Here is a 13844-nt window from a genome sequence, read left to right as displayed (position 1 = left end):
GGATGTGTTGCAGCTAAAACCTCTGAGGCTTCTCAGATTGCCACAATAGGTGAACCATCACTTGTAGGTGTTTCTTCATGTGTGCAAACTGTGCACTGAAACCACTGTGCAAAGGTCTTTGTTTGCTAGCAAATGTTTACAAGCGAGTGCTGATGATTTCATCATGCCACACAAGAATTCCTTGGTCTGCATTAACTCTTCAGTGAGAGTCAACTAAGTGCAGCAGTACATGACATTTTCTTCTCCCTTAAAAACAGTGTACAACAGGAACTGATTCTCCTTCTATGACCGAGTGACCCGTCTGGTGGATGAGGGAAAGGCTGTTGATGTGGTCTACCTAGACTTCAGCAAAGCCTTTGACACTGTCTGCCACAGTATTCTCCTGGAGAAACTGGCAGCCNGGTTGAGTCACCGTCCCTGGAGATGTTCAAGAAACGTTTAGATATAGCGTTGGGAGACATGGTTTAGTGGGATTATTGGTGGTAGGTGGATGGTTGGACTGGATGATCTTGTAGGTCTTTTCCAACCCAGCTAATTCTATGATTCTATGATAAGAGTAAGCAAAATCTGATGCCCCACACTGCAAAGGAAGTAAGCAGGGTTGCCTGAAGTTACCTTCATGATCTCAACATCAGTGAGGTTCATTCTGGAATACTTGTTTTGTTTAGGGACAGTCTTTCTAAGGTAGATGCCAAGATTACTGCCATGAAGTATGCAGCAAGTTTAACAAGATATCATAGGTGGCAAAATTTTACACTAAGGGAGAAGCTAGAAAATTTAGTCATATAGATACTTAAGGATAATATCACATTACATGTAAAGTTTCGAGAGCATCTGTAACTATCAGTATCTTCACCTTTGTCTCATTGTACAAAAAGAAAACTCTATTGTAGTATTCTGACTTTGAAAATAAAAGGTAAGATTTGAGCCTGTTTAGGGATATTTTTAAGTACTTGTTTCAAATGTTTAGGTTTTCTACTTACAGCAGCATTTCCTTACTATTTTAAACAAAGTCATTATTTGCAACCCTGAATGTCAGTTTAGAGTTTCCATTACCACAACCTTAGGCTTTATTGGATGATATGCAAATATTATTTCTCAAATATTAATACTGCAAACTAGCTATATTTTATGACTGGCACATGTGAAGTACGTGCTTGGAGGGCTTCAGCTAAAATCTGCTTTCCGTAGTTACTATCAGTAGTAAATATAAAATAGCCCTTAAAAACTATTTTAATTATTCTTTTTATGTTTTTTGATAAAAACCATTTATTTAAAATGAGTTTATATTCCTAATGCACTGCTGTAATGCCACACTGAGAACATGTCACATCGAGGTGATTAGATTGGGCCAAAATGCTTGTGATTTTTTTTATAGTTTTAGAAAGCTTATATCGCAACAGTAAAGAAAAGCATTTAACCTAGTTATTGGTCAGTACTTTCTCTTAGCAAACTATGGTGAGTTCTATATAATGGCTTACAGATAAAAGGATTAATGTAATGTAATGTGTAAGGTAGTGTGATTTTGATGTTTAATTTACAAAAGTCAGAGATCTGCAAGATATCTTTGTGTCTAAAGCTTCTACTAATCAAGATACATATCAGTATTCTCACCTTCCAAATTAACTTAACTAATCGCTTATCATGACTGATGCTCTTTCACCACAAACATCGTATTTTGTTACTTTTTTAATAAGTCCCAAATCTGAGATAAAAATACATTTAGGAAGTACATAACACTGTGTTTCCTGTCTGACAGCAGGTAAAACATAAATGAATCATTTTTAAGGTTTATACAGCTCAATCTTAACACTAATGTGTAGTGTTGATGTTTTACGCAACTTATTAATGAAGTAGATTTAATAATGATCATACCCCAAAATAAAAGAACTGCCATGTATACTTTGCAACAAAATGTTTAAATGGATTATTCCACAAGCCATTTCAAATACTCTTAAACAAGAAAATACACAAATTTCATATTAAATCTTTGATTGTTTCTTAGTCTTTTTTATTTTTTTTCTCCAATCCTGGCACAATGCCCATTGTATATCTCTTCTTTGGTCAAGATTAAAAATATTATTCTGCAATCGGTGCACTCTTAGTCAAATTTGGAGAGAACATTGCCAACATCAGATCTTTTGTGAAATGTGACTTGAAAACTAGCAATGATGCATTATGTAAAGATAAAACACTATTTAAAGGTGGTACTTCGGCCTACTTCTTCTTCCTCATGTTTTGAGGAAAAACATAAAAGTCATCTATTATAAATTTACAGCCCAAAGTTTCAAAAAAAGACTGATATAGCCTCCATCCTGTGTGAAATTGCTGAGAATACATTTAATTGTAAATTTTATTACATTTAAAAATTCTGGCTTTTTTGTTCTTTTTCTTTTTTAAAGACATGATTTATGAAGAAAAGTAATTCTCATATACTAGTCCCTGCCCATATTAGAATGTTCATTTCTAATAGGATTCCACTTCCTTTCTTGATGTTCTCAGCCTATTACAAATGAAAAATTCATCCAAGAGCTGTCAAAATAGCTTTAGTCAGAGGTAACTACTCATGACAGATGGGTGTCTTACTATGCTTATGCAAATGTTGTGTTGCAGGATGTCTGTGCTGTCAGAGTGATCACAGAATCATAGAATGGCCTGGGTTGAAAAGGACCTCAATGATCATCTAGTTTCAACCTTCCTGCCGTGGGCAGGGTCACCAACCACAGGACCAGGCTGCACAGAGCTGCATCCAGCCTTGCCTTGAATGCCTCAATAACACAGCAGTTCTGATATAGTAGTAGTGTTATTTATATCCTGACTCAGAAAACTTTTGTCTCTCTTTAATTTTGTAGTGTATCCCTTTTACGCTGTTGCAGTCACTTCTGTTTAGTAATGAGTTATCCTCAGTCTCTTTCAGTGTATGACTAGAGAGCCCTAAAATATCAACCAAACCAAATAACAATGAAAATGCCCAAATTGCAACTTCACGATAGTTTATTTCATTACAATGAAAATGCACCTCCTGGAAATGTATCTCATTATTAGCAGGATGTCAGTACAACAGCACAGTTGTTTATTGTAATGCAAAAAAAAAAAATAAGGGGGGGGAGAGGAGCGGCAACTTGCAGAGACTGAAAGTATTTATACCACAACTAACAACTTTGTCATTTCTTACCACATATATGACAGATAATAGTTATAAATACTGTCATGCCAGTAGATGTCAGTACAATCATTGAACTCAACTACAAAGACAGTAGAGGGTGTTCTTCATGTTCACTGCTGCCACCAAATGAAAGTATACTGATGATACTTAGCATATCATGAAACTGTTCTACACTCTTGAAAAATATGAAATCTGTGTTTTTTAAATAGGTTGATTTATAGTAACAGGAGTTTGAAGAGATTTCCAGTGATAGAGAATTTCAATGGCATTTTGCAGTCATTTTATTTACTTGCTCAACAGCAACTGTAATTTTCCATTTTCTTTCCAAGATCATACAAATTCATAGCATTTAAAGAAATAAGAATTGGGGCTAGATTTTTCTAAACAAAATTTGGTATTAGAAATCCAGACAGAGGCTTGGCTACACCTCATCAAAGATTAATTTTTGCAGCACAAGACCAGACTTCAGAGGACAACAACTCATGTTCCATTAAGCCTGTATTGCAAAATTCTCCTTTTGTTTCCAAGGGAATGGGAATGTTTGAACAAAACTTGAGCTAGTCATCTTTGGTCTGGGAAGATTGTTTTCCCAGTGTATTTTTATATTATTTTATCTCCCTTCATTCCCATTTTAATGTGTTGGCCCTTGAGATGAAATCCTGGCTAATCACAAAATCATAGAATTGCAGGGGTTGGAAGGGACCTCAAGAGATCACTGAGTCCAATGCCTCTGTCAAAGCCAGTTCCCTACAATAGATCACATAGGTGGGCATCCATATGGGTCTTGAATATCTCCACAGAAGGAGACTCCACAAGCTCTCTGGGCAGCCTGTTCCAGTACTCCATCACCCTTACCAGTTTGTATGGAACCTTCAAGACAAATCAATTACTGTTCTGAAACAGCTAGATATTATTTTACACAGTATCACATTGCAGCTTACATTCACGTCCATTACATTGACCTATCAGAGTCAGTCTTTAGCCCACTTTCTAGAGGGAGCCCAAGAAAGCCAAGGAGACAGCACAGGATCTTGTTTTCATATGGTGCCATTCTTTGTCCCAACGGTGAATATTAATCAAACAGCATTATAACAGACTTGTCATGCCGATGTGGCTTTTTTGGATTTATGCGCTTGTAGGCCCTGCAGTGGGACTTCTATGTCATTAAGATGACTGTTTGCCTTGTGACATTTTGAAACAACTGTTGAGAAGAGCACTTAGACTTAAAGTATGGCAGTGACTGGTTTCTCACTTTATTCCTCCAAGTCCTGCAAATACACTTTCTTTGACCTTTCAGCTCTCCTCACATAGATGACAAATGGATCCACAAGTTGTGAGATTGAAAATACAAATGCCTGGCTTCTGTCTCTGGGTTTGAACTGTTTCTGACATCTACCTACTCCCATGATACTTTGTCATATGAGAATAGCAGTGTTTTACAAACTGGAGGTAAAAACAACAAATGCTACAGGAGGTCTGGCTAAGCCCTTTTTTTCTCTCAGGGAGGAATTCATGTTAATGATGAGGTCCAAGCTAAGTAGAAAGAATTTGCTTTAGTTTAACCCCCCACATACTTCACATTCCTGTTATGCTTCTACACACATTTCTCACTCATTTTTTTTTCCACAAAAAAAAAGTAAACAACAGAACAACAACAACAAAAATAAAAAATAAAAAATGAACATATATAGACAGTTACGTTGCCAGAATCTGATTTATTGAACAGGTAAGTTTATAATCACATTAAAGAATAAAATAGCTGATGATGCCATTCTTCCTAATTTTACATTTTTGTATGCCAAGACTAGGATTCCTTATTATTTCCTGCAATAGCTGCTGATAGTCCTAATATCAAAAGCAGAGCACAAGGTTAGATTATTCATGATGAGTTAGGTGCTAGTGATGTCATTAACTATTGACAGAGAACCACAAAACTCACTCCAAGAAATAAAGTTCACAACCATCATCTAGGAACGAAAGCAGTTGAAATCGGCAACTGAAACCACCGAAATGAAAACAAACAGAAGAAAAGATGACTGTTAAGCAACATCATTTTAAGAAACTCAAATATATTGCTATCAAGTTAATGCCATTATGGGTAAATTACTCCCTTAGAATTTAGAAACTCTTACGAAAATTCTCAAGGTGGAATATGGACTGGAGCACATGGATACTAAAGAATTTCACGAAGGCACAAGGTCTTGCCTCCTTCTACTTCTTCCTGTTATCTGTGTCTTTTCTGTGCACTCATGGAAAATCTAATTAATGAGGTTCATTTTACTCTAAACATTTCATTTTATTCCAGAACAGCCGCTGCAATCAGCATCAAGTCTGTTCTTGGCTAACATTCTTCATCAAATTTAACAGACTTTATTGTTTACAATCTTCACAGTCCTCATGAAAGTCAAAGATCAGTCCCACATTGTTGATCATTACCTGACAGCTGGCATTTAGGCATATGAAGTTCATAATACACAGTACAGATGGATGATTACAGAGATTGGAATGAATATGCCCCATTGACATTAAGTTCTCTGACCAAGTAAGTGAACAAAGAAGAGAATTGAAATCAGGCATATAGGTGATCATGCATAACATACAGCCTGGGAAATGCGATTAGGATTAAAAAAAAATGGAGAAGAATAGATATTTTGTACTAAGGGAAGAACTAGCCTCTTAAAATCAACAAAACCCAAGAAGCAATTTGGCTATGATGTGTATTGCTGGAAAGGCTTTGCTCCATTCCTCTGGTTCTTTGAACAGCAGTAGGTACTGCAGGAGACTGGGCTTGTCTATAAAAAAGAGACAGTCTTTCTGCTTGTTCCTCTCTGAAGATCAAATTGTTTAAAAATTAGTCATTGATATTTTAATAAAACACAAGGGAAAACTTTGTCCCAAATTCTTGTTAGAGGGAGAGATAAAGAGGTATAACCACAGTACAGAAGATTCATTTCACACAACATAACATAGCAAGTACAGACTTTCTGGGAGAGAGAGTTGTATTTCATTAAGTGCTGTTGTATCTTACTTGGACTTCAGAAAGCGAATCTTGAATTGCCAGGCTGTATAATCATTCAGGCTAATATTTGGCTGAGTGTTCCCTTTGTGTTCCTTTTTCCATATAAGTAAGATCTTCATACTGTTTCACGTGCAAGAACTTTCAGGACATTATTAACTCTTAAATGGCTTGACCTCTCCACTAGTCACAAAATTCACCCTATCAGGGAAAAGATAAAACCCAAACAAAACATACAACACTCCTAGGCAGACTCTAACTGGCACGCAGCTCCTCTGCTTGCCTCTGAAGTGCCTACTGTCCTTCACACACCTCTGCAGATCCTAAAATGTCTGGCCCGATTCTAGGGGGTCATGGGTGAGCTGAGCTCCAGACATAGACACTTGAAGTGACTGCTTAGCTAGTGGAGGATCTCATAACAATCTGCTGTGAAAAATGATAGCTCACCAGATGGTGGCATCACTTAACAACAAACGAAACTTGCCTAGACCATCCTTCATTCTATTTACTTCTTTCCAGAAAATCAGCAAGCACCAGTTGTGCCCCAACACACTGAATTCTGCACTGCCATAAGACAGCAACATGCTGTTGGAATCCAATTTCTACAGTGAAGCAGTGATGCAGCTTGATGAGATATGCAGCATTGCTAAGCTCAAGTTGGAGTGGGCAGCCATGTGTTTCCTTAACCAAGCAAAAAGTAAAGGAAAGATGAAAAGAGTAGCACAGAGAAGGCACCAGCTCCTCACTCTTTGATTTTGTTTTCCTCCTGTTGAAGAGTGCTAGTCGTTCTGACTGAAAGATAGTACTCACAACTGGGACATAGAAAGCAGTCTGTCCTAGTAAAGCTCTTCATAGCAATAGACACAAACAAGTCCAGTTGTGGCATCAGCAGTTTTTCACTCATTTGCCTCAGTGGTAGAGTGGTTTACAGCAGAGGCAAAAGCTTCATGGTGCCAAGAGGAAAGCACTGAAGATCAAATCCACTAAGCATTTAAGCACTTAACTCCCATCCAACAAATCTTTGGATAATTATATATCCAACCTTTGGTCAAGTTAACTGAAAAAAAACTTACCATCCAAGAGAAACAAAAGGGTAGAAAACACAGTGAAGAACCTTCCCTGTTGGAGCCTTCTCCACTCCTTTTTCTAGATGGTGTCAGGTGCCAAGCTGATCAAGATTATCTTCCACAACTGGGGGAGAGAGTAACTCAGTCAAAATGTAGTTTGCTGTAGCACTACTTGATGACTCCCACAGCACTGGGCACCCAACAGTTTGGCATCAAGAAAAGTCTCATAACATTTCTAAATATTTGGAATCGAACATCGCTTAATATGCACCAGGAAATTGTGGCTCTGTATTGAAGGAAGCAGTTCAATGAGTTTGTCTGCAAATGCTTAACAGACTCTTAAAACAAATTAAAAAAAAAAAAAGAAAAAAAGAAAAAAAATATATCCACATCACCTGACTTGAAACATAGATTACAGAGTTCACATCTGTGGTAGATACTGCTCAACATATGAATTCACTAGAGACAGAAAATAGTGCCTACTATCCACAGGAGACCAAACTATTCATTAGATTAAATATTCATAGATTAAATAGATCATAAGTGCGCTTCTGAAAAACATATAGAAGATTCCCCATAGGATTTTAAGGAAAATAAACTTTTTGAATAAAGAGTAGTTGACTGAAAACTGCAGATGCAATTATATATAGAAGTCATTTGGAAGCCTAGGCAGATGCAAATTTCATCTTTGTGTCTGCAAAGATCTGACCTAAATGCTAGAATCAGAATATCACAGAGTCTGTAGATGAGGTAGTAATAGAAAACTGAATATGAATTCTGTGATTCAGATGTGTGCCTCCATACATTCCCAGTCATATTTAGGATACCCCCATCTTTATGTAAATGATGAATTCCTAAAATGTGCACCGTATGATTTGCAGAATGACAGTACCCCAGTTTTGCATAAAATAAACAGCAGATCCTGATAACTAGGCTTTCCCATTTACATTATGCCTCAGTTCCTAATCCATGGGATATAAATGAGAGCGACATATGGTCCAGAAATGGGAAAGCTGTGGGGCTTTCATGTACACACCATGGGAACAAATGGCTGTCCCACAGATGGTGGAGTACTTAGATGCATCCCTTGTATGATGGATGCCAATGTGCAGGAGGTTGAAGCCATAAGCAGCCTCTAGAGGTCTCTGCTGGCTGATATACCAAGGACAGATGCTAGACCAACACAAAGGGGTTGCAAGGATAACTCTTCATTTTTTTTTAACTTGGCTTTCCATTTATAGTGCTTGTCTGTTTGTGAAAATTTATGGCATAGCTGAATAATCTTTCCATTAAAGCTGTGCTATAGTTATAACTTGTCTGTGAGAGCACTAATAATAAAAATAATTTTATTTCAGATTAATTGCTTTACTTCAGAGTTTTTTCCATTAACATGCAGTGAACAAAGACATTTTTTCCCGTCTCTTGGGCTGGGGCTGTGAATAAAAATTCTCGACACAGAGAAGAAGATAGAGAGCTGAGAAACTACTTCTATATCCCACAGTATATACAACACTATTTACATAGGACATTTAGATATACCCAATAGGGAGAATGTCACTGGAAGTCAGAACTATCTTTGCATGAATAGTAAATTACTCCATTATTATATTCTGAAGTAATAACGGCAGTTATTTGGAGAAGACTTTTAAGATATTGAACAAAATTTATTTCAAATGCTACTGAACCTTAGTCAACTATAAAGGTAAATGGGTATGGCTAGAGGGCCCCTACCATGCTGGTATGTGCGTCACTCACTGTAATCTAAGCATACATATAAATCTGGGAGAAGACTGTTGCAAGAAACATATAAAAACTTTTCTGTCACATGAAAGTGGTACACTTACTAGGGCAAGGTACTCTGGGTGTACTGAGTTCCTCTGCCTGGCCCACCTTGTATGGCTGATCACATAGCCTGCCCCACATTCACACAACCTTTTACCTCATTTTCATACAGCCATGGTCCAAGTTGCGCCAGGGGAGATTTAGGCTGGACATTAGGAAATACTACTTTTCTGAAAGAGTGGTCAGATGCTGGAACAGGCTGCCCAGGGAGGTGGTTGAGTCGCCGTCCCTGGAGGTGTTCAAGAAACGTTTAGATATAGCGTTGAGAGACCTGGTTTAGTGGGGTTATGTTGGTGGTAGGTGGATGGTTGGACTGGATGATCTTGTAGGTCTTTTCCAACCTAGCTAATTCTATGATTCTATGATTCTGCCAGTGTCTGTACTCCAAATCTCAATAAAGAGCAAATTCATTGCTAATAGCAGTAGAGTTTCTATTTTTAGTGATGCCAGGACTCAGATGTTAATTGTCTCTAATTTTTAAAGACTGTTTTTGTCACTTTTAATCTCTTGCATGACCTTACAGTTGACAGATCTTTCTCTCAGGAAAAGGAAGTTGTTTGAAATAGGCTAGAAAAATGAATCTGGTGCTTATTCTATATGCTATATTAACAAGATAAATAAACAGTTTCCTCCTTTCATTTTTCATTGCATACAGTGAAAACACATGAAGATAATTTAGATTTATATGGCTAGATATCACAGCTTTTTCATATTTACCTTGTCTGCAAGAGATAAATGAAATGTGGGATTCTGCCTTCAAGGATTAGTTATTTATCACCTGAATTGTTCTGGAATTGAGTAGACCTAGATATGGTAAGGTTGTTATAACTGTGATTCAAAAGTGTGATTTTTCACTTCCGTATTTCAGTTTTGGGTCATATGTAATCTTAGAACTTTGTGTAAGAAGAGCATATCTTCAGTGCAGCCATTTCTCTAGTTGGCTGTGTGGTAATTTCCAGACTAATGTTGTCAGCAGCTGAAGCTGTGAACCACGCTGAGTTTGGCCCCAGGCCCAAGTCCTGTGAAGGCGTATTGGCAATGAAGTGGACCATTATTTAGATATGGCTTGCATCATTTCCACCAGGGCATGGTGCAAGACAGCATAGCTTCGGTATGACTGACAATTACATTGAGCTAATAAACCTTGGTGGGTCTTAGCTGATTCTCTGTAGCGTGTCCCAAAGTACTCAGAATATACAGATTTTACTGTCGCTTGGCACAGTCCACCTCCTTCCACTTGGACGCTACAGAAGCGGTGTGTATGTTGAAATACACTCACTATGAGGAGAGTTCCTAAGTAATATGTTATCTCTGAACTGTGAATTTCTATTTTTTTTAGGAGGCACATTTGATCATATGCCCAAGCATTAAGTAAATAAAGATTTTTAAAAGTGTAAATCAAATATCTTATTTCTGCTTCCTACTAATACACCCAGTTCTGCACTTACATAAGCTGTTAAATCTTGTTAATATCAGTCTTTTCTGAGGAGGCATCTCTTAATGCTTGTTTTGTGCCATGTGTTGACAAATGAAGTACACCTACTCTTCTCTAGAAAGAGTGTGAGATGCAGCCTACACAGAGAAGCAGGAAGATACTCAGTTGCGAGAAGCTGGGTAAAAAAGCAGATAATGATGACTCTTAGAGACTAAAATCTTTGCATTTTCTATTATCCTCATATTCCTTCTTGTGAAGCGTGCCTGGAGGCAATACCTAGTCTCACTGCTACACAAACAAATGCTTCTGACTCCGCGCCCTGCAATGTAAAGTCATCTCACGTTACCTGTGAAAAGTACTCAGATGTATGCAAGTACACCAGTCCTTCTGCTTGACCCTTTCAGGTAAATAACAGCTGAAACTGTTATTTCATACACAGCAGGTAGTGGAGACATGCAAATAGTTAAGGAAAGTGTGTTCTATGCTGCTGCCAAAGAACTGCATTAAGGTTGATACAGTTTCTGTTCCTTTTACTTTTGTGTGTGTGTGTGTTGTAGTTTAATTTTAACATTTGTTAATCTCTCTGCATAGTATCTTTTCTGTTGGGACTGTAGATCCTTGCAATACTGGATGCATGCCTATTGGGAATATATTTTCTGTTTTACTTTACATGGACTCTTGGAAATAGTTATGTAATAAAGGTTGGGGGATTTGCATTATGTCCTCCATAAAATCTGGCAAGATATTGATGGAAGTGTTCTACTTTGTTGACTTTTATGTTGATTGAACTATTTAGCAAATTGCTGATCTCTTTGATGAAAGTGAATGTGTATAGTTTCTTATCTGTATCTTATTTTAAAAATAAATTTTCAACATGTGTTGGGATGGTATCTATCTTATACAAGCCCACTGACATTCCGTTAGAACCTAGCACCAGTTCGAGCATTTTCATCTCTTCCAGCATGTACATGTGAAGCTACAACTTCTGTAACAAGAGTTATGAAGAAATGTGGTCTCTCTCTGATGGTTGGTGGTACAGCATAGCTGGCAGGCAGGTGGGGACAGTGCTCTTGTCAGCTTTCTGTGGAGTTGTGGTGGTTCTGTTAGCAGAGTTCAGTGCTTGCCTTCAATGCCAAGAGGGCTGTGAGGGGAAGGAAAGTGCAGATGCTCACTATCCCTGAGCACCTCCAGGTAATATAAAGGTGAAATGTCTACATAGGTTGTTCTATTGCACCACTGCTAGGCTTGTGCTGAGGGGGTGAAATTGAAGGCCTTCCTGGAAGACGCTAGTTTTAAAGAGTTCAAGTCAATTTTTCTGTGTCTTGTTTCAGTGGACATCACCATATGCTTTGCCACACCTGGAGAAAACCTGGTGGTTGTGAGGTGCTGGACATGTAACAGGGATTACAGGATAGGGCAATTTAGCAGCCAGCAACAGTAAGTGCAGGGAGCTCACTGAAAGCCAGAGTGGATTTGATTATGTAAATCTAGAGTAACTGAGAAAAGAATGTAGTAGTATTTCTTTTCAGAACTTAAGTGCCTTGTGAAGTTGGCCTTAAATCACAAACCAAAACACAAAGACTTTAATTAAGGGCAGACACAAGTTTTATAAATAATAATTATTCAGCCTTTTGAGCTCTTGATGGTATGTGTGGATGTGGCTTACTGCTGTGAATGACGAAAAGAAATGTTCTTTAGCAAAGACAGCTTTATATAGTGAAAAAAAGACAGGTAATTAAAGCTGAGTTTAACATCTACACGTAGAGAAATTTGACACTTAAATATGTCTGATCTGTGCACTACAAAGTACAGGTTAGATGCTCATTGTTCTGTATATAATTTTGAAAATAAGGAGACATACAATGGTCATCGACTCCCATGACCCACTGTTTTTCTGTACTGTATTTTATACAGTGCTAGTATGAATACTCATTGTAAACATTTTGTATTTGACCTAGGTTATAAGCTGTATTTCTTAATTACTTTTTTGACCTCTTCATATTTCTCTCATCTCACAAAGTAAGATGGGAGCGTACATTATTCCAGGGAAGTTTAATCTTCCTCCACTTCTGAATAATCTCACTGTTCAAAGCTTTGCATTTTGCTTAGGAAAACCTAGAGCACATAAGAACACAAAAGCCGTATTAGAATAATGAGTGTCTGAGATTGAAGTCTACCTTCGTATTTCTATCCTGTAGTTTTAGAATGCTACTGGGGACATTAGGGAAAGATGGTTTATGTCGAGTTTAAAAAAAAAAAAAGAGCAGCTTGTTTAATAAGGTGATGCACGAGGAGAATATTTGCTTTTCAAAATTCTTTTCATTTTTCTGCTTTTCCTTGCATTTTGTGTATTGAGTTTAGAGCTGAGGGATTATTTTTCGTCTGTTCGCAAGCTATCTGCCTTTGTGCTTCTAATGATGTATGCCTGGGCCAGTGCAGGCACCTCATCATATACTTTGATAGTTGTAGTATTTAGAGCAATTAAATATGTTTGGAGAACTATACCAATAGATAACATGAAAAGGACCAAACTATAGCTCCCATGTATGACTTCTCTTTTTAATGAATATTTTAAAACATACTTCACAAAATAAACCAAACAAAAAACAATGATTAAAAAAGGGTAAATAAAAATAACCACCACATGTACTTAGATGAAAAATCCAGTTTCCCTTCAGCAGGGATATCTTTGATACCTTAAAGTGGCTTAGTCGAATACCAGCATCACAAGGTACAGTATTCATGTACGTCTGGCTGTCAGACTACTGGTTAGAAAGTGATATTACATAGGTCACTCCAAAAGTAATATCTCCTATTTATTTCCACGGAAACAATGACAACTACAAAGAACACAATAACACTGTTTGATGGAGAAAATTCTCAGCTACAAAACACTGTTTTTCAATACAGTCACTACCATTAGCTGTGCATTTTTGCCAGTGATGTACAATAGTCTGCAAGCCATGCTCATAAAAATCTTTACCAGCTGAAATAATCCACTGTTTCCCAACTGCTATGATGGTGTGGTTGTTAAGTAAACATTGCCCACACAGTTCTACTTTGACTGTGTTAATGTCCGCTGTTTGGTCTCCATAAACATTCAGCAAGCATCAGAGCGTGTCAGTGGTTGCTGTTTTCTTCACATGGAGGTAATCACTGACACACCTTTGCTTCATATGAGCTTCCATATCAGATGCCATTTTGTCAGACTGCCCCTCTGCTGCCATCTGCTGCATGGCAACAAAATGCAACAGAATGTTCAGCATCTACTACCGTGCCACTTCTTACGTTGTGGGCCAACATAATGAAATAGGACAA

At 37.6% G+C, this 13844-nt stretch overlaps 1 protein-coding gene across 7 annotated transcripts in view; it reads left to right on the top strand.

Moving 5' to 3' along the window:
- The window catches only part of INPP4B (inositol polyphosphate-4-phosphatase type II B), a gene marked incomplete at its 5' end in the record, with an annotated part of 191005 nt that overhangs the window by 50145 nt on the left and 127016 nt on the right, over positions 1-13844 (top strand).

The sequence above is a fragment of the Numida meleagris genome, chromosome 4, assembly GCF_002078875.1.
Source record: "Numida meleagris isolate 19003 breed g44 Domestic line chromosome 4, NumMel1.0, whole genome shotgun sequence".
NCBI classification, from domain to species: Eukaryota; Metazoa; Chordata; class Aves; order Galliformes; family Numididae; genus Numida; species Numida meleagris.
Note: the sequence above shows the minus strand (reverse complement) of the source record. Positions and strands in the feature narration are given on the sequence as shown.